Consider the following 20,601-nt stretch of genomic DNA (forward strand, 5'->3'; position numbering starts at 1 on the left):
TATCCCAAGAACTGTTGACGGTTTTAAAAAATAAAAGGTTTAGACAACAAATGGAGCATAGGTTTAATGGTAGCTGTTAGCCACGAGAGCTGAAAGTGGAGCCTCCACATTTAGAAGCAGTATACATTTAGTTGGCAAGGCCAGAGGCGAACAATGGGAGTATGGTTAGCTCCATCACATCCTGATTTTGAGCTTTATTTATTTATTTGTTTGTTTGATTGATCCCCGCCCTCCCCACGAACGGGCTCATTGCTGGCAGTATAGTTCCAGTCTAGACAGACCTTTATAATTTAATCTAGAAAGACACTTGTATATCTTTATAGATGAAATGCATATTATCAGTTCACTTCCTTGGACTCGCACTTAAAAATGATATAGGTATATTAAATTTTTCTTTATGAAAAGGGGGAAAAAAGGAAAAAAGAGAGGAGATGTAAAAACAAAAAGATATAATCACATAATCATCAAAATCCCCCCAAATGTTACAATATTAAATCACAACATAGTAACCAAAATGTGTGTGTTGAATCAGAAGGTGAATATTGTTTGCTTTTTAAATAAGTAATGGGGTCTTTTGTGTGTGGGGGGGCTATGGTACATGCTAGTTTTTGCTAGTTTAAGCAGGGCAACATGGAGCTGTACTGTACAGGATGAGTCAACACACAGATGAGAGCCAGCACAGCAAAAAGATTAACAAGTTGTAAGAGGTGTTTTTTTGTTGTAAAAATGTGAGGGGGGGGGGACATAGTCTCAAGGAATGAGGCATGCAAAGCGAATTTGGAAGAAGTGTCATTTTAACATGTTAAACCTTAATTTTATAAAAGTCAAGGGTGGGCCTGCGTAGCTTTATAGGTAGCTAGGTCACAGGTGAGAAGCCCGTGGCATGGGCAGTAGAGATTTGTGACACTCCTGGGGCAGGCTGAAGAAGGCCCCCAAGCCTGCCTGCAACTATAAAACTTGATAGCCTGTAGGCAAAAAGCACAGAGTCCAGAGTTCAGTGGCAGAGCTCATGGTTTGTGCATGCAAGGCCCCAGGTTTGGTCCCTACTGTCTCCGCTTAAAGGATCGTGTAGGTATTAGGCTGGAAAAGAGTATTGTTTGATTTCTGGGCTGTATTGACCAAAGGCCTGACTACTTGGTATAAGACAGCTTCTTATGCTTGTGCTTTGGTAGCGGAGGTGTGAATTGTAGCCTAGTTGCTGAAAGGCATGGCTGCTAGAAGCTGATGATGGGAAGAATCCACTCGTACAGAGGAGGCAGATTTTGCCTGTTCCTCCCTCCTGTGGCAGACCACTGATTGTCCCCACAAGCTCTTCCTGGAGTGGGCAATCCTCCATCCCACAGGAGCAGCATTTTGGGAGGCATTTTGGGTCGTAGCAGAAGTGGAGAGGGAGGGGCAGGGAGTCATGCTTCTGTCGATGGAAATCCTTCCATTCAAGGAAATTGCCAGTAGGATCCAAGCTATTATCTTTTGATATAGTAATATCATGAGCCTGATATAGACCCTCCCTGCCCACAAGGAGCCTTCAGAGCTCATGCCAAGGTCCTTCCCATTCATTGGAACATCACATGCATGTGTGTCACAGATGCACAAACGTTGTGTGTGAGTGTTGTAGCATTGGTACAGTCAAAGAACTTTGGAGCGGAGCTTTTGGAACATGTATATTGTGAAATGAATGGTGAGTTCATGACTGAGTTCCAAGCCATCAGATCCCCAGAGTGACTTGTTTTGAAAGCCCGCTTCAATATCACGAAACTTTGGGTCCAACTTTGGTGATCCACGTGCTCCTATTGCTCATGAATTCAACCTTTCCTTCTGACCCATGAGATTTACACTACAAAGAAACTAGGAATGACTCTAGTGTTTATACTCCAGATGTAGCTGCATAGCATCTGGACGAAGTCATCGATGCACCTGCAACCTAACATTTTCCACATGGCATGGCATAATGACTTAAGTAATACCACAACTTCTTCTTTAATGACTTCAAAGGAAGCCAAGGCCATGCTTAGATTGAAAACATGTATTATTTGTAAATTCTTAAAAGTTCCCTATATTAACTCTGATAGCTAATGGATTCTAGTCGAACAAAATGTTTAATCATAGGCAAGAAACATGTTTTGAGTGCACTTTGCAGGAATTGTTAAAGATGCGCATTGTGTTCATACAAGCAAATTATTCTGGGAAACAATGGAGATGTATGCGTTCAATTGAGGTTCAGTCTGGCATTTGGTTGATGTCTTTTTAGTATTTCTATCATCTCATAATTTCCTCCAGAGATTTGCTGTGGTGGGGGTGGGGAGTGGGAAGCAATTTGTATCTTTGTTGAAAGGGGAGAAATTGCTAATTGAAACCATGTAATAAAAATGTAATTTGGGGGGAAAACTATTAGTTTTTAAATTTTTAAAACTATTTTGAGCCTATTATTTTTAAAATTACTTTTGTAATTTTTAAAAAGGGGTTGTAAAGCTATGTTGGGAGTCAGCACTTTCCATTTTTCTCCCCTCAACACTTTAATTCAGATTTTTTTTCTTTGCATGAATAGTTAAATCTTTATAAAACAGAGACTAAAATTAATTGAAACAACTCTGTTGGAATGTTTTTGCTTGCATTTTAATAAATTGCACTGTAAACGTCTTCTATCTCGACAACCCTCACCAGTTATGGGGCAGTTGGTAGCTTGATTCTTCCCTCTCAGATAATTTATGGAAACAGCTACTGTACTAATGAAGAGAAGGGAACACAATCAAGCTTTTATTAAGAGATTTTCTAATTTTTTATACTGGCTTCATTATCGTAACTGGTTGTGGTAGTTTCTGTATTATATTTGAACAAAACATGGCATAACAAATAACCGCAGAACCAAAATACGTATATTGGTTTGCAGTCCCAAATTGTAAGATAATGGGCTTAGGTTCTCTTTTCTCCAGAGTTGAAGGGAATGTGGAGGATCCTTTACTGTTTTTAACCTCTGGGTAAGTGCCTAGAACTGGAGAGTTTCTTAGTAGAGCTTTTGTACAGAAGAGTTATCGTACCTACTCTGAGTTTAGTTTAGAGATGGTTAATTTTACTTATCTCAGTTCAGAACAGTCTCAACAAATATAAATTACCGCCCCCCTCAAGCTTTTTTTTTCTGAGCCTTTTAAATTTACTTCATTTGTACCCTATATTTCTCTCCATTAGAGATCCAAAGCAGTGTACATCATTCTCTTCTAACAACCCTGTGAGGTAGGCTAGGCTGAGAGGTACTGGTCCAAGGTCTTCCAGCAAGCCTCTATGGCAGAGTGGAGACTCAAACCTTCGTCTCTTGGCTTCTAGTCCAACACTCTAACCACTACACATCACTCACTCCCAGCAACACATCTCAAACACTGTTCCCAGGGAAGCTCTTGGGAGCGTGCTCAGTAGTTTCACAGGCTTAAGGATCACTGGGACATGTAGTTTCCAGGCTACACTAGTAAGTACGCTGAGCACTCCAGCTTTGGGCCACTAGAAGTCTCAGAGCTCGTTGCTAATATGCTGATACACAGAAGTTTGGTTCTGAGGTGAAGAACTTTTCAGGGAAATGGCACTTACTCTGACGTGCAGCTGAGCATTACAAGCCAGAGATATTTGTATTCCAGATCAAGTAATTAAAATTTTCAGTGCTATCTCCAGTTCAGTTTGGGTTTTGTTCTCTCCGTTCAGTCAATCAGGTCTGCCACCAGAGAAGATATGAAATACAAGGTATATAACATTTGTATTTGTAATCTCAAACGGAACCAGAGTTTCACTGCATGTGACTATGTGTCCGATCTGCAACATAAGCTTCTACAAAATCATGTCCAATCTTGCAGCTCTGTAGGTAACATATTTAACCTGACTAGAAATGAGATATGCTCAGTTGTATATCTTACCAGCGTCTTGCGACTGTTCAAGAAATCCTCTCTAAACTTTCTTAAAAGGTCTGATATGTGCAAATAATAGGTCATGCCTACTCATATGACTCATTGAACACTAAAGATTTTCTCAGAGGACTGCTACATCTACGTACCCGAATCAGGATTTCTAGTTCCCAGCATGCCTTGCTCTCAACAGTAGTCACACAGTCTTCTCTGTCTCTGCTGATATTAACCTGGCTGTGTGAAGAAAAACTCATTAGGACTGCAGTAGATATTCTCCCTTTTACATTTTCAGATGAAAAGTAGTGCTTTTTGACCGGAGGAGGGGGACTAGAAATATCCCCTCCAGTCTTTAATTATTAGAATATGTACTTTGTTTTTCAGTCTTGTGGTTGAGGGTGGCATCAAAAGGCCCAACTGAGGAACCTACACCCCACGAGGTTGTAGCAGACTGCACACAGGTTAGGGCGCCATACTTGTCCAAGTTAGGAAAGGAAATTGGGAGTTCACACCACCACCCCAGCTCTTGGCTCCTCAGACTCCATCCACCGCCTGTCCTAACAAATGGACCCACCTCCAATGCCACTTTGGCACCCTATGCACTGTAATTACAGTGGCACTCCTCCCATTAAAGTAGCCATGGACATAGCCAACCAGCCTCACCTAGCCATGGGCACTCCTGGCCAAACCCTGTCCACTGAATGTTCCTCCATCTTCTCTGACTCTTGCACCACCTTGGCTTGCCGTTTCCTTGGGAACCGCCTCCCCCTGCTACCTTGCTCCTGTCCTTCCTCTTGGCCCCTGTCGGGCCACACATGTTCACTGACATTAGGTGCCCTATCTATTGTAATGGTTGTGCTAATCCCTACTACCCAACCATGACTTTTTTCCTTCTTCCTGGATGCAGGGCCAAACTAGATGCTGCCACCATTTTTAAGGGATTTAAACATGCCGCAAGGGCCTGATCCTGTTTGGGTCTGCAGCATGGTGGGCTGAGGCACTCTTCTCTCACTCCCCCAGTGGCTTTTTAGTTGCCAAAATGGCTGCACACATTCCCTTAGGGGAGGGGGGACAAGAGCGCCTCAGCCCACCATGCTGAGGTCTGGCATTTTTAAATCCCTTTAAAATGGGACCTGTGGGTTATGTCACATCTACTTGGGCCCCAAGTCACCTGGGCAAACCCAGACAGTTAGGGATTACGTAATGGAAAGGGATGCTGTCACAATGCTATATAGTCAGTGAGATTCAACTATGCCATTGAGGGGAAACTGAGCAAATTAAGGGAGAAGGAATGCTTTCTGGATCATTTACATGGGAGATACCAGCCAATGGGGTATCATGTAGTAAGTAGGATGCAGTAGCCAGGATGACTTGACAATATGCAGCCAGTTAGATTTGTCTTCATGATGACAGCAGGATTTGAGTCCAGTGGCACCTTAAGAGTCCAACAAGATTTTCAGGTTATAAACTTTTGAGAGTCAAAACTTCCTTCTTCAGATGAAGAAGATAATTGAAATCAGTTGAGAGCCAGAAAGGGTGATGGCAGTGAATGCCTGTTCACTGACATTACCTGCAAATGATCAAAATACGCGAAATAAATTATTTCTTTTATTCACGCCTTTTAAAAACTTCCTTTACACCTTGCCTTTCCCCCCATTTGGGACCTAAAGCGGCTGATAGCAGTCTCCTCTCCTCCATTTTATCCTCACAACAACCTTGTCAGGAAGGTTAGGCTGAATGGGTATGACTGGCCTAATGTCACCCAAGAGGCTTCCATGGCAAAACGGGGATTTGATTTGAACCCGAGATCCTAATCTGACAGTCTAACCACTATACCACACTGGCTGTCAGTGACAGTGATGCTACAGGAAAAGTTTTTCTCTGAAATTCAGTAACTTGTTTTAGTTTAGCCACGATCTGCACCCATTAGCCGGCTCAAATAGTGTTTAATTTGACATTCCACATTTTAAACAATTAGGAATGACAAAAACTTCATAGGACAATTAGTAACCAAGCGACACATTGGCAAAACCTCTAAAGGGCAAGTGTAACCTCCTTGAATCCAAAATATTTGAAAATTCAATTTTAGAAGACAGTAAAAGAGGTCATGGGCAATGATTTTATTCCTCTGAGAAGCGTTTCAAAACGCGACCAAAGGTTACCCATCTAACGCTAAACCCCTGTGATATCCAATCTGTTCTTGCAGTTATAGTCAGGTTATTAATTTCTTTATCTCTGCCATCCGTGGGGTATTTTCCAGCCATGCATTAAAAAAGGTCCAATTTGGCTTGGGCCAGCAGCTTTAGGAGCGACGCAGATCAAATCTTGATTCCTGACTACCTGTGATAGTGGTGGAGGTACTGGAATTGCTTGAGCACTGCGGGCCACTCAGCTGAGCTCTAGGAGATCCTCTAAACTTCCTCCCAGCCCTCCCCACCCCCGGAAAGGTGCTGGATCCCCCTCCGTATAGTAGCTGACCTGCCCTCAGGCAAACAATGCCAGAATTTCACATACTGGTTTCAAATCAATCGCCAGAACTTTGGCTGTATACCCTAAGCACAATCCACTTCGAGACCGAGAGAGAAGGAGAGCGAGAGAAGCTATCTTTCATTTTTCCTTTTCCAGTATCGCCTGTGCCGTCACAAGCTTTTCTTTGCTAGCAACATCAACGTGGGGTTTTTTTGTTTGCAAACCATTCTAAATGTGAGGATTACCTGAGTGTTTGTTTTTCTCCGAAAGCCATAATGTAATCTCAGACCTAATACTCCGACAACCATGCACTAATTAAAACTGCAATTATATTTTTTTTTTGCGCAAACAAAACGACTTCATAAACATTATCGCAAACTGTTTACTCTCCCCACCAAAACGAAAGGGGGGAAAAAACAATTTATGCTCGCTAATACAATTTCCCATTAAAGTTGCTGCCAGGTAAATTAAAAAAAAACTCTTGAAATAGTAAGTAAGTGGGAAATTAATTCAACAGTTTAATCTAGAGCTAATAACAGTTGCAAGCTCCGAAAGAGATTGCTACAGCGGGGAGTTAATTAACAGCTTATTCCCTATTTGATAAAAGTAATCCACTCTAATTCCAGTGTAATTTACCTCAATGTAATATAAAACCACAAGCTGCTTCTGGTGCCGGCAATAATTGGGCTTGTCCTATGGTCATGTTGACAATAAAAGTCAGCAGTATCTTAATAATAATAAGAGTGGCAGCTAAAACCCCACATTTGAAGATGCACTAGGAAATCTTCTCCCTGCAATATCCCCCTGTGCGGATTTCCATTTATGGCCTGGTATTCTAACTTACACTGAACAGCTGGATATCAAACAAGAGGGAATAAGTTATAAGCAAGGCTGTATACAGGCTGTACTTTGTTACAAGCAACAGGTGAGAAGAAAGTGAAACTTTTGTATCAAGAGAGCTCCAATCCTGTGCCAAGAATAAGCAAAACACATTATGCTAATTAAGCAAATATTTTTTTTCTTTTGCATGAAGTTATTCTGCTTGTCTGGTCTATTACACAGTGCAAAGGGCACCAAAGTCCTGACTCTAAGCAACTAGAGATGAAAGAATTTTTCCTTAATTTCACCCCCTGCCCCTGCAATGTCCCTCTGTCCTGAATTCTGCTCCTCCTGAATAGAGGTTTAACTTGGAGAATTTAATTTAATTCAAGACTGTAACAGCCTTTGGCTCTATGCAATAAATTTTATTATTACTACTATTACTAACTAGGAGAATTTCCAAAAGTAATCCCGGAATTGGCGCATGTGCAGTTTGTGGCAGTTTTTAATCCCCTTGGTTCATTTGTGAATTTTCCATCCCTGTTAAGAGGTCACTAAATGTGCATTAATAGAACACTGCAGAAATCAATCTAGATGGGGTCATGCAGACACTGGAGTCTTCTTTTTCTGTGTAGGGTTTCGCTGATGTGTTCATGCCCTCCTGTGCATTGGTAAGGCCACCCTCTGGAGAGTGTGGTAATTTCCAATGATTTCCCACTGCTGCTGCAGCCCCCACCCCCAAATTTTGTTCCGCGGTGGGAGGTATCAGCCCCAGGAGCAAAGTGGGCATCAGCAGTGGGAGGTGAGAACTGACAGAAATCATTGCTTCCTCTTGAGAAAACTGAAAGTGCTCTTTTTTGGAACGTGTGGTTGGATAGAAGTTGGTAGCTCTCAGATGGACAGCAATGATGTTTTGTGCCCAGCCCTCTCCAGCCACCAATCCATCCCTGCCACCCATCCCATACTCCTAGTTAAAGGACTTCCAGAAAGGGGAGACGAGCTGGTGAGGAGGAAGCTACAAGGCAGTAGACTTGCTCGGCCCCACAATGTACCAAACCTGTTTGGTGGCTGGAGGGAGCACAGCTTTGGTTGTTGTGCATTAGATAGAATGTGACAGGGGATCCTCACAGAGAGTGGACAGTGCCTGCAAAAACCTGGAGCTGTCCTGATTTAAGGCCTTCATTGTTTCTCATTGTGGAGGTCTCTGAATTAGAATTGTTTGTCTTGGATTTCTTTGCCGCTTTCCTTCTCCCCATTCCAAGACCACTGACCATGCCGGAAATTATCATATTAAGTTGAGTCTGTTAGGAACTTGGGCATCATCAGAGGGCCGAAATGTAATTTAAGAGGCCCTTTGCATATTGTATCACCTCGATGCCAGTAGTGGAAATAAGTGGCATGTGGCATTATCCTACCCCATTAGATGTTAACAAAGGTTATATGTGGGAATCTCCCCCTCTGTTCCATTTATTTAAACCATGGATCTCCTGCAGAAGGCACCCAGTGATTTCTAATTTTCTCTGTAAAACTTCCAGAAAGAAAATTATCTGTTGGAATGGCTTCTTTGAAACTGTAACATCTAACAAATTGAGATCAGCACTGGAAATGGGGGGAAATGCAATAGGAATTCAATCTATTTTCCTGGCCCAGTGCAATAAATTTCTACTGGAAATCTACCTGTCCTTTTGCATCCTACTGCCCAACCAGACTTGACAGTTTGAACGCGCACCTGTACAGGTACTTGGAAAGTTCCATGTCCACCTGCTTGGACTCTTCAGTGTAGGATTGTAAGCTTGGTTGCATCCCTTCTTAGCTGATGCCTCTCACTGCTTCCTGCTATCCTTTTCTTTTGAATTCCGGACCTTCCCAGTCTGTCCCCCAGGTACATGGATGGAGTACAGGTAGATGTGTTGGGCTCTTAAAATTAGAAAGTTAAGGTGGTGATTGAAAGCCAAAAGCAGAAATGCTGAAGAAAATCTCTGCTGGTCTTTCTACCCTAACTTGATGGACATGGTACTTAACAAGTATTCATAAGTGTTCACCTGGAAACATCACATCTGGCTATTTCCTCAGATAATTCAATTTGCATGACTACTTGACATAACCTGGGAAACCACATAAACTGTGATCCACCAAGCCGAATGGGCCCAGCAGCCATGTATTATGGTCTGTCCGGTGCTTGACAATTAGTGTGTGTGTGTTCTGTCAAGTCGCAGCCATATGCTGGTGGCCCCATAGGGTTTTCAATGCAAGAGACTTTCAGAGGTGTGTTGCCATTGCCTGTGTCTGCACACAAGACGCTCAAGAAGGCCTGTGTCTTCTTGAGTGGGATTGTGTGGGATTGCTCTGCCCTATGTTCTCCTCCCCCCTGAATTCTTATTTAACTTGGAGCAATTCTTAAAATAACTCTGAAATTAGATTGTGCTCAATTTGTTGCAGTGTTCAGTTCCTTCAGTTCATTTGAATCTGCCCCCTCCAAACTTAACCAACGTGTGTAAGCCCATTGTTAACATGCTATAGAAAAAGTTACTTTCAGGCAGGCAGGCAAGCGGGCAGGCAGGCATGAGATTACACACCCATTTTGCCTTTTTTGTTCTCTCATTGCAGTCGAGCAAATTAGTAATGTGGAGACCAGAGGCTTGAAGGAGCCGAACACCACAACCAATTGAGCATGACCCTGTGCCCTGTACAGAATTCAGGGGGGGGGGGGAAGCAAAATCCATGTATCAGCTCTGCTTTAGAAGCAAGAACTCCAAAACTGAGGAGAATAATAAGGAATTCTCCTTTGGATAATTCCTGTAGCAAGTTTACCACTCTGTGGCAGTTTCAGGCAGACAAGAAAACAAAGGGGAAGCCCTGGAACTCTGCAACACTCTCCCCAGGGAGACACACCTGTAGGAGTGTGCACCCCCCCCAAAAAAAAATCTGGAAGATCCAGATCTGGATGTCAGGGATAACAAACAAACAAACAAAATCTGGATTAGAGAATCTGGGTCAGATTCTCTAATCCGGTTAGAGAATCCCAAATTTATCTGGCCATTATTCTCTATAGGGAAAACTATTATGGGGGGGGGAGTTATTTTTCAAGCAAATTCCACCAAGTTTGAAAGGAATCTACCTCCTGCCTACTAAAGACACCCCTCCCCAAGTTTCATGATGATTGGACCCCAGGATCCAATATCTATGGGCCCCTGAACAAGCTGCCTCCAGCCATTCTCCGTTGTTTCCTTTAGGGGAAACATTCCAGGACTTTCCAGGCAAAGGGAAACCTTAAGCAAAGGCAACCCTGGCCAAAAGCCAGTCCCAAATGCAAGTCCCACTCCCCTGAAAACTGAACCAACAAAGCCCAAAAGAACCAAAGTTAAACAAGAGGACCAACATCAAACCAGAGAACCCCAATATAAAATTAGAGAACCCCAATGTAAAAGTAGAGAATCCCAAACTGAAGTGGCTGTGTGTGTGTGAGGCTGGCCAGAGCTGTGAGGTTTTAAAAGGTAGCCAGCATCAGCTTGGAGTTCTCTTTTGGAGACTGGATGGGGTTGGAGGGGTGGGAATCCGCTCTGCCTGCTGCCTCCTGTCCCCTGCCCGTCTTGCACAGCTCTCCTGTTATGGTGCAGTGCTTGCCTTCATTTTGCACCACTGCCCTCTCATTTGCTGCCCTTCCATCTCTGCCGCTGCTGCCTGTGACTGCATAATTTGGCCCAGCAGAGTTCGGCTCCCTAGACACAACTTGGGTTTGTCCAATATGATATGGCGTAGATGGGTTATGGCAAATAGGCATAAATCTGGCTATTTCGCTGAATCACGAATCCAGGATCACACACCCCTACTCATCTGCCCCCTTTTGTTGTCATCGTCCTCCAGCAGATGAAGTCTTTTTTTTGTTTTGATCCCTCCTTCCTGCCCGATGTTTTTAACTCTTGTTTTTAATGTTTTGTATGTATTTTGACTCTGGTGTGAGTTGTCAAATGATCTTTTTTTGGTTGGTTTTAATGGCTTTGAAATGTAATTTGATTGTGTATGTTTTTATCTTAATTTGTTAGCTGCCTTCGTGGCCTTTGTGAGGGCAGAAAGGTGGGATATAATTTTAAACTATTGTTATGCCCCTTTTAGGGCAACAAATAACGCTAGTGGCAGCAGTTTAATTTGTTGGCTCATAAAATTATGACCATGGCAGAAGCACTTCTATGATGATAGATCAAGATGGGTAGCCGTGTTTGTCTGTCTGTGGCAGTAGAAAAGAGCAAGAGTCCAGTAGCCTCTGTAAGACTAACTCAATTTCTGAGTTTTAGCAGTTACGAGCTTGTGTGAGTTAAGAATCCAGAGGAATTAGCCGTGTTAGTCTGTAGCTGCAAAATAATAAAAAGCCCAGTAGCGCCTTTAAGACTAACCAACTTTATTGAGGCATAAGCTTTCGAGAACCACAGCTCTCTGTGTTCTCGAAAGCTTATGCCTCAATAAAGTTGGTTAGCCTTAAAGGTGCTACTGGACTTTATACTATATTGTGAGTCAAAACTCACTTCTTCAGATACTTAAGAATCTGAAGAAGTGAGCTGTGACTCACAAAAGCTCATACCCTGCCACAAATTTTGTCAATCTTATAGGTGCTACTGGACTCTTGCTCTTTTCTACAGTAGCCCTTCTGTGCCTCATTGAGTGTCTGTGAAGACTCTAGTCCTGTGCTTCCTTATGATGTGGTGCATGTAGACATCTGTGGTGCATCGATGTATATTGGTGCAGTCTAATAGTTAGAGTGGCAAGAGGCTTGGGTTAAGATCCCTGCTCAGCTTCCAAACGTACAGAGTGACTTTCGGTCAGTCACTTTCTCTCAATCTTATCTGCTTTGCAAAGTTGTTGTAAGTATAAAATGAGGGAGAAAGATCCAAGTACACTGTTTGGAACCGTTTGGCAGAAGGGTGGGATAAAAACAAAGTAATGGGTAGAGAACACATAGTTTCTCATACTGGGTCAGGACCAGAGAGTCATAGAAGCTGCTGTTAAGTATGTTTCAGTAGATTCAAAAATTAGTGCTAAAGTTTTGACTCCTCTTGATTAGTTTTTCATTTTGAATTTTAATTATAAAAACTTAAAAGTAGTTGGGTCAGTTTTAAAAAATCTAATACTTATTTGCTTTGTTCTATCTCCACTCATTTTATACAAGAAGCTCTTAATATGTCTTAATTTAGTTGCTAACCTTTTCTTGTTTTAGTGTTACAGAGGGTCAGGGCTTTTTTTCAGCTGGAATGTGGTGGAACGGAGTTCCAGAACCTCTTGAAAATGGTCACATGGCTGGTGGCCCTGCTCACTGATCTCCAGACAGAGGGGAGTTTAGATTGCCCTCCGTGCTGCTGGAGCGGCGTGGAGGGCAATCTAAACTGTCTGGAGATCAGGGGGCGGGGCCACCAGCCATGTGACCATTTTGTCCGAGGGCAACCCACTGAGTTCCACCCAGAAAAAAAGCCCCACAGAGCGTGATTGCCTGTAATGGTAAAGTCCAACTGCCTCTGGGCTTTTTGGACAGAGCCTCAATAAAGTATGCTATTGAGTTTCTAGGATTTAAGGTTCCTGCCTGAACAGCAGGCACATGGGAGAGAGACTCCTGGGTGATGGGTCCCTTCAGGCTGTTCCCAGAGCTTCAATGCTTGGTTCTCTGGAACGCTTGATCAAAATTGCGGACCTAAAACATCCCATTCAGATATCATGAAAATGTTTCCTAGTTGTCAGTCAAGTTTATGACATATTTACTTAAGTACCTGTTCCCTAGTTTAAAAAATCAAATCCCAAGCAACAACAAGCTGAAACATGAAAGTGCCCCTTATACCCTGAAAAAACAGCATTGTTGTTACATTTAATGCTAGGCATGTGTGAGGGGATACATAGATGAGAAGCCATGACAAAGAAGGCCCTGTTCCTGGCAGCTTTCTACCTCCCCTCAGAAAGTGGGCGACTTCCACAAAAAAGCACAAATGAAAATCTCTTTTCTCCCAAGCTTAGTAGCTGGTGTGGTCGAATTGTTAAGAGAATGAGTTGTATTTGGAAAGTCATGGGTTCAAATCTCCCCTTTGAACTTACTGCAGTCCTAAGCACGGCACTCCCTCTCAGCCTGAGTCCTCCATCTATGATACGAGGACAGTAATGCTGGCCTACCTAATACAACTGCAGTAGGGATTACAGCAATGATCCATGTGAAGTGCTTTGAACACTGAAAGCAGTGTGTAAATTCTATTACTCAGGATGCATTCCTTCCCATCTCATGATAAGCTTGGTGTGTGTAGGCTGTCACCAAGACCTTCCATAGTTCCATTGAATTCCATGTCTTTTAACCCTGGCACAATGGCCAAATCCACACGTCTCAAGTTTTCCCCCACCCATTATTCGCTTCTCAGAGGGCTGTTCACATAACTCTTACCTCAATCCCGCCATTCTCTCGCGTCTTTCGCGTTGCGCCTCAGACGAATTTGTCATGCGTTCAAACGCTTCTCTTGCGTGGTTCTCACCATGGATGTGGACAAATAGAAGCATTTCACAAGGACACTACCCCCTTCAAACCACCCCACTTCCGTGTTTGCAGCCTTTCCGGAACACCATCCCTCTTTGCCGTGCAATTATCAAGCTTTCCCACTCTCTTCGCAGCATGCCTGCCTGCCCGCCCTTCCCCCCCCCTTTTTTAAAGGGGACTTTCCCAGCATTGTTGCACAATCCCGGCCATAAATCTTAATCGGGGTGCTCCAAAATCCCCGCGGAGACATCAAGGGGTGGCGTCATTTCCATTTCCATGTCATTTCTAGGATGCCGAACAGTTGGAAATATCAGTGGCTGTTAAAATTATTTTTTTAAAACTGTTGAAATTACCATTATAGTGGAAATCCGTCATTCTAACATTACATTCAAGCGTCAAATAATTAGTCTGCTCGTTTGGAGAGTTTGGATCACCCCCACCTTAAATATCAGTTCAAATTAGCCCGCCAGAATAATGGTCCAATGGATTTCAAAGAAGAAGGCGTAGAATAACATTAACCAATCACAGGCATCATAGGGGTGTGGCCTCGCCATAGCAATTTAGCAAAAAACCGCTATAGCGGAAATCTGATGAAAAAATGGGGGGGGGAAATGAACGTGATGTCGTCATCGGTGACGTCAGATCTAAACCCGCCCCATATTGCGCGATTCTACCAGGGATGTGGACGAAGTATAGCGCGAGGTGGGACATTGCGGGATAGAATCCAGTGCTATTAATGCACATGAAAAGCGGAAGGTAGGGGAGTGTGGATTTGGCCAGTGTCAAAGATCATTTGCTGAAAACCTCATTTAGTGCATTTGGTAGGAATGATAATGAAGTACCGTGCTTAGATCTTCTTTTTACTCTTGGAGAAGGAGGCCACAACTTTTTAATACTCTTAAAACTTCTTGCTCAGCCAAGGGCCATTTGGAATCCCACGTTTTCTCTTTCAGGTGATTTCTTCCCCAACCCCCCAGCAAGGCAAATTAAGGCAATTAACCCATCCTAAGTTTTTTTTTTAAAGGGGGAAACTGTGACGAGATAAAGCACATGAAATTAAGTTGTCTGCGTCTGTTCATACAGAACTATCTAATGTTATTGTTTAAAACGATGTGTTTCTCCTGTTTATAATCAACCTATCAGTTTTATCCACTATAACGCTGAACACACCTTTTACGTTAGTTTTTTAAATCAGCTCTGTGAATTAAAAGCCACAGGGCCTGGGAATAATTTTTTCCTCTCCTGTATAAATTTTCAATTAAATAATTGGTTTCCCTGCTTTAAAAATTACATAGATTAAAAGATACTGCTAATTGCTTTCAAATGCACGGGCAGAGGAGATTTCTTATAACCTAAACAATGGCTTTGATTGAAATACAATTTGGCAAGTCATTAGGCCAGATTTGATGTTGAATTGCTTTTAACGTTCTGGAGAGTAAATGTGGAGGTAGAATGAGCAAAGAAGAACATCTTGGTATGTGTTGTGCCTGTTTTCAATTGAAGAGGCACAGGATGAGATTACTTTGTGCAGTATTATATTTAGAAAATGAGGGTGTAAGCCAGCCAGTGTTAAGTGTCTGCAAACTGGATTTCAATTTGGGAAGAGTTAAAGCAAATGGTCTATCCTATTTTTTTATTTCATCAAGGAGGTCAGGTCGCTTTTATTTTTGCATCAGGGCTCTATCTTCATAACCCTGAGAGGTAGATTAGGCTGAGACAGAGCCCCAAGGTCAGCCAGTGAGCTTCTTTAGCAGAGAGGGAAACTACACAAGACACTTGGGCACATGTCAGGTCCCAGAAGATTCCCTGGGTAGTATAGTCTTACAGTCACTCAATGTAATTCTCTGCCAGAGAATCTCTCTGTACTGCAAAAAGCTTTGGCTCATGTTTTCCTCCAGGAGCTTGGGGGCAGGGGGAGAACATAACAGGAGGTAGGAAATCCTGGGTGGCTTTCTGTGATAGAGTCCACATTGCGATTCTCGACCAGGGAGAAGAGGGGTGGAGGGAATTCTCTCTCTCTCTCGTGCAAAAAGCTGCCCTGAATTTCCTGCTTCTTGTTATGTCCCCCACTCCTAAGCTCCTGGAGGAAAACTTGAGTTGAGGCTTTTTGGGAGAGAGAGAGAGAGAGAGAGAGAGAGAGAGAGAGAGAGAGAGAGAGAGAGAGAGAGAGAGAGAATCCCTCCAATTGCTCTTCCCTTGGTGGAGAATCGCATCAAGCAGCTGTTCTTTTTAGAGTACACTACCCAGGGAACCTTGCAGGACCTGACCCGTGAAGGACATGTGTCTGGTATCTTGTGTAGTTTGGCTCCAGGTGTGAATTTGAACCTAGCTCTTTCAAATTTTGGGGTATACCCTATCCAGTATGCACACTGGCTCTCTCCCATGGAATCAGTGGCATTTTACTGTCCTTAGCCTAGATTCCCAAACCTTAGCCTAGGCCAGACTATTGGTCCCCCTTTGCTCTGACTGGGAGTGGTCCTCTGGCAGAGAAAATCTTTCCCAACTTTTCTGGAATCCTTTAACCAGGACTGTTGAGATTACCTCCCTTCCATTCAGAAAAGCATCCACAGGGGACTTGAGTAGCGCAAGTATGCTACTGTCTCCCCTGCGGAACCTTGTTTGGCTCCCTCAGCCCCCTGTTGTAGCAGCCTGCTTTTAACTCGAGATGCTGAGGATTGGACCAGGGAATCTCTGTATGCAAAACATCTTTCTGTCAATTACATTTTGTGTATGCCGTTCCTCCAGTGTGGCAAATAAAGTCCTCCCTTTCTCTTTTTTAAATTTTTGCATCAGGCCAAGAAGGTGCTGTCAAAAGAGAGGTTGCCAGATATGCAGATTTGTATTTATACTTGTGCACAAAAGCCAAGAACAAATATAAAATAAAAAGCATGTTCCAGGTCTATGTACTGTAGTCAGCTCTTGAAAATCAACCATTTAATGTTGTTATCAAGATTTTACTTTTAACAAAACCTTCTTAAGCTATATTGAAGAAAGAAACATAGCATATAGCAGGTGGCAAAGACTTAAGCCCATGGTGGTTGTGTTGTACAGCAGCAGACTTGGTCTAAGAGACCTTTATGCCTATTTTTTTAAAAATAATTGTCTGCACAACCTAGCACAAAATTGGTGCAGATAAATAACAAAAAATCCTATCCTAGATTGTCTTTTGGGGCCTAGCTCCTCCAGTATCCTTTAGAGAAAGACAGCAGCTGGCTACAGCCTAAAAACATTATTTGTATTGTTGTATTGCAGTGCTAAAAAACTATGGCAAATTCGCTTGAAGCATTTGATACAGGCATGTACTATTTTGCCATAAAACATACAGCTGAAAAATGCAGTTAAGACATTACAGTGATACCCCCTGATATTACATGATGACTATCAATCTTTATAACGGCTATGGTCACCTGGGATAGCACAAAGTTGTACAGAGGACAATTCTAAGGACTGCTTTTATTTATTACACATAATCTGACTTGTCCTTCTGAAAACACAGAAGGGGGTACAAAGCACTCCCAAGCAGTTCCACATCTATGCATACTCCCACTAAACTATGAAGCCGATTTCTTTAAGGGCAAGTAGAGGAATATTTTATAAAAAGGCCCCTTAACGTCAAGATAGCTCATTTGTTCAAATTTACGTGCACAGGTGCAAAGCAGATGTGCAGGGAAGCTTTGAAAGTGTGTTTACATAGTAAATGATTGCCCTTTATTCTCTCCAGTCTTGTATTATGTAGTTCTGTTACAATAATGAATCCTTTAAAATAATGAAGTAAAATAATGAATCAAATATGTCCTTTCGCCAGCCTGTTCCAAGATCTTGTTTATGCTCCTATTCATGCATCTTATATGTTCCTTAAACAACTCAACCTCCTTACGAGATGAGCATTTTTTCCTGCATTTGTTTGTGCTGTGTTACATTTTGACCCCCCACTTCTCCACTACAGAATCCCCTGAAGCAGCTACAATCATCTATTCAGGACTGAATGTACAAAAGGTACAATCTGCAATGAAAGCTACCAATTTAAAATGCAACCTCTTTTCCTTTAAAAAAATACAAAAGGCAGCAGGAGGGGGCAGAACATAAATTAGCTGGCAAAACTTGATTCAAATGTTTTGGGGCTTAGATTATTTAATGGCCCTGAATCTTTCAAGCTGCCTCGAGGGCCGAACCAGATATGCAGGAAGGTTTCGGTTACTGTGGCACCTTTTCTGAAACTTGTTCCAGGAAAACAGAAAGGGAATGGTGGGTGGTGGTGGTGATGGAGGCTTAAACATCATGCTGCAGCTTCCCCTCCTTGCAACTGAGCCTGGGAGCTCTGCACATGGAACTCCACCCCACAAGAAAGCCAGCTTGGCATGGCGTTTGGACTAGTATCTGGGAATCTCGGGTTTGAATCCTCGTTCAGGCATGGAAGCTCATGAAGACCTTGGGCAATCACTCTCAGCTGGGTCCACTTCACAGGGAGGTTGTTGCAACGGGAAGGAGGGAGAATGAAGAAGGGGAGGAGAGGATGTTATGAACTGCTTTGAGTCCTCATTTGGGGAGAAAAGCAGGGAATAAATATATTTAAACAAAATAAACTTTAGGATCTGTCTTGTATATCAAAATTATATATATATTCTATGTTACTATGATTATTTTTTAAAAAATTAGCACAATGGAGAATGTTTTCCATTTCACTTGTCTGCAGTTTGCCCCATTACCATGACTGGTTCACTGTTCAATAAATCTCAGTCAGTTACCCAGTAAATCTTTGTTTCACCGAAGATCTGAAACCATGGCTTGAAATTGGGCTTGTTAACCACAATTAGTCTTAACCGAGGTTTCACAGGGCATACAAATGAGGACATCCCTGTTTGTTCCTGAATACCACCCATGCCACCGTTAGGCCAAGATACCCCTGTTCTACGTGTAGGAGGAAAGAAAAAGGCCACAGAAGTGGCATTTATCGAGGAAAACCAGGATTTGCATGTTCACCTGCAAGCCAAATCCTGGTGTCAGAAACCATAGTTAAAAGGAACCGTAGTTTTGCATGAGATCTGACTGCAGCCGTTGTCTATCTATTAATGCGTAGCTAAATGAAATGAGACAGCATTATTACTGCCACACATTGAAGATCTGTAATATGGCTTTAATATTGTTATTAGATGTTAATGTCTTAGGGTAGCCCACCGGAGATGAAATGAGGACTATTTACTTTTTGTTGTAATGAATACTAACGTATCAAGGGACAAACAGACATCTTTGCCTTCTGTTCGCATTGGCCAGCAAAGGAAAGGGAGACGAACGGAAGTCAACAATCAGTCATCTGTGAGTTGAGAGCAATTGGAAGTTATGACTCAAGCCAGCTGATATCCAGGCCTGCAGACCTCGCTTTTCATCTTTCTGCTATGACTAAATAAAATCTGACCAGACAGCGAGTTGTCCCGTTTCCAGGATTCCTGGTGGGAGTTCTTCATAATAGATTTGTTGTTTCTGCTTTGGTTTACATTGCCTTTTTTTCTCATTATTGGTGAGGGTTGTGTTCGTTGTATTGGGAGTTTTCTTCCAGGAAGGGGAAAATAGCTCATTTCCTCAAGACAGATTTATTTTTTCAAATCTGGGCTTCAGACTCTGTTTTCTTGCCTACGCAGAAAGCAACCCTAATAAGCCACTAAATGTTCTCGACAAACATCAACTGCCGCTAGCTTTTAACTCAAAATACGGACAGACAGAATAAATGTTCTTTTTGTTCACTGATGTTTGTGCAAAAGACAAATTCTGTTTGTTTGGAGTTGTCCTGATGCAATATATATCTTCCTGGCTTCTATCCTTCTTTAAAAATGAGCCAATTTTTTTTTATGTCTAAACTTTCCATATTTAGTGCAGTTCATGAAAAGAGGATATATTAATTTTTAAAAGATACAGCCAATACAATTGGTTACAATCTTTGTGAAGAAACGGTAAGTAGCTCTTCCTGCAGCCAAATACTCTGATCTAAGGTCTTCCTGAGATACATGGTGGTTCCATGTGCCCCATCCTCTGTCTCTGGTTCTTGTCCCTATTAAAGCATCACCCCTATTTTGTCCCTCTTTTTGCCATGCTAGAGTGTTAGTGTTGTCCTTCAAGGCTCAGTTCCTTTATCTGAGTCTGCAGAAGGTGAACATTAGGAGAAAACAGTGAAACATTTTGGCAATGGAATCTCTTACCGAGGAGTAGATCTCTCTTGCCAGAAATCTTCAAGCAGAGGCCAGACAGCCGTCTGTCAGAGATGACATGGCTCTGGGGCCCTGGTTACACTTGTGCTAAACTCATATGTGATCAAGGGAAACCCAAGTCAACTTGAGTTTAATCTTCAAAATGGTTTGGGGGAATGGAAAAGTGCTACTGTGCATGTGCGCACAAAGGCGACAGGCTTCATCTATCTCTGATTTCCACCCAGCACGCTTTAGAAAAGAGCTGGGGTGGTGCTCTTTCTCTTACTGCCCGTTCCATGTTTCTCCTGGGCAAACACGAGGAAAAGAGACAGCAGTATTTGGGTCAAATAGTTCCTTAGAGCAGGGCTTTTTTTCTGGGAAAAGAGGTGGTGGATCTCTCTATTATCACATGTGTGCGCGCAAAGCACACGTGGCACCGGAAATACACAGTGACGTCACTTTCAGGAAGTGACCTCACTTCCCGGAAGTGACCTAGCAAAGAAGCCTCAAGACTCACCTTCGCCCTCCCAGCCTGCCTCTCAGCCAGCCAGGCGGCAGTGGCGCCTCAGGAAGGAAGGTAAAGAAAGGGAAGAAGAAAAGATGTGGAAAGAGAAAGGGAAAGAGGGAAAGAAAAGGAAGCAAGGCAAGAAGGAAAGAAAGAGAATGGAAGGGAGGGGAAGGAGGAAGGGAGAGGACGGGGAAGCAGGTGGCCCAGGAGAAGCTCCACCCAGGGAGACAGCCCATGGGTCTTTGG

General features: G+C 42.8%; 1 protein-coding gene across 2 annotated transcripts in view; it reads left to right on the plus strand.

The window, feature by feature from the left end:
* Nucleotides 1-20,601, plus strand: part of DACH2 (dachshund family transcription factor 2) — a 433,444-nt gene that overhangs the window by 230,841 nt on the left and 182,002 nt on the right. The window lies entirely within an intron of this gene.

This window comes from Eublepharis macularius, chromosome 13 (genome assembly GCF_028583425.1).
Source record: "Eublepharis macularius isolate TG4126 chromosome 13, MPM_Emac_v1.0, whole genome shotgun sequence".
Taxonomy (NCBI): Eukaryota; Metazoa; Chordata; class Lepidosauria; order Squamata; family Eublepharidae; genus Eublepharis; species Eublepharis macularius.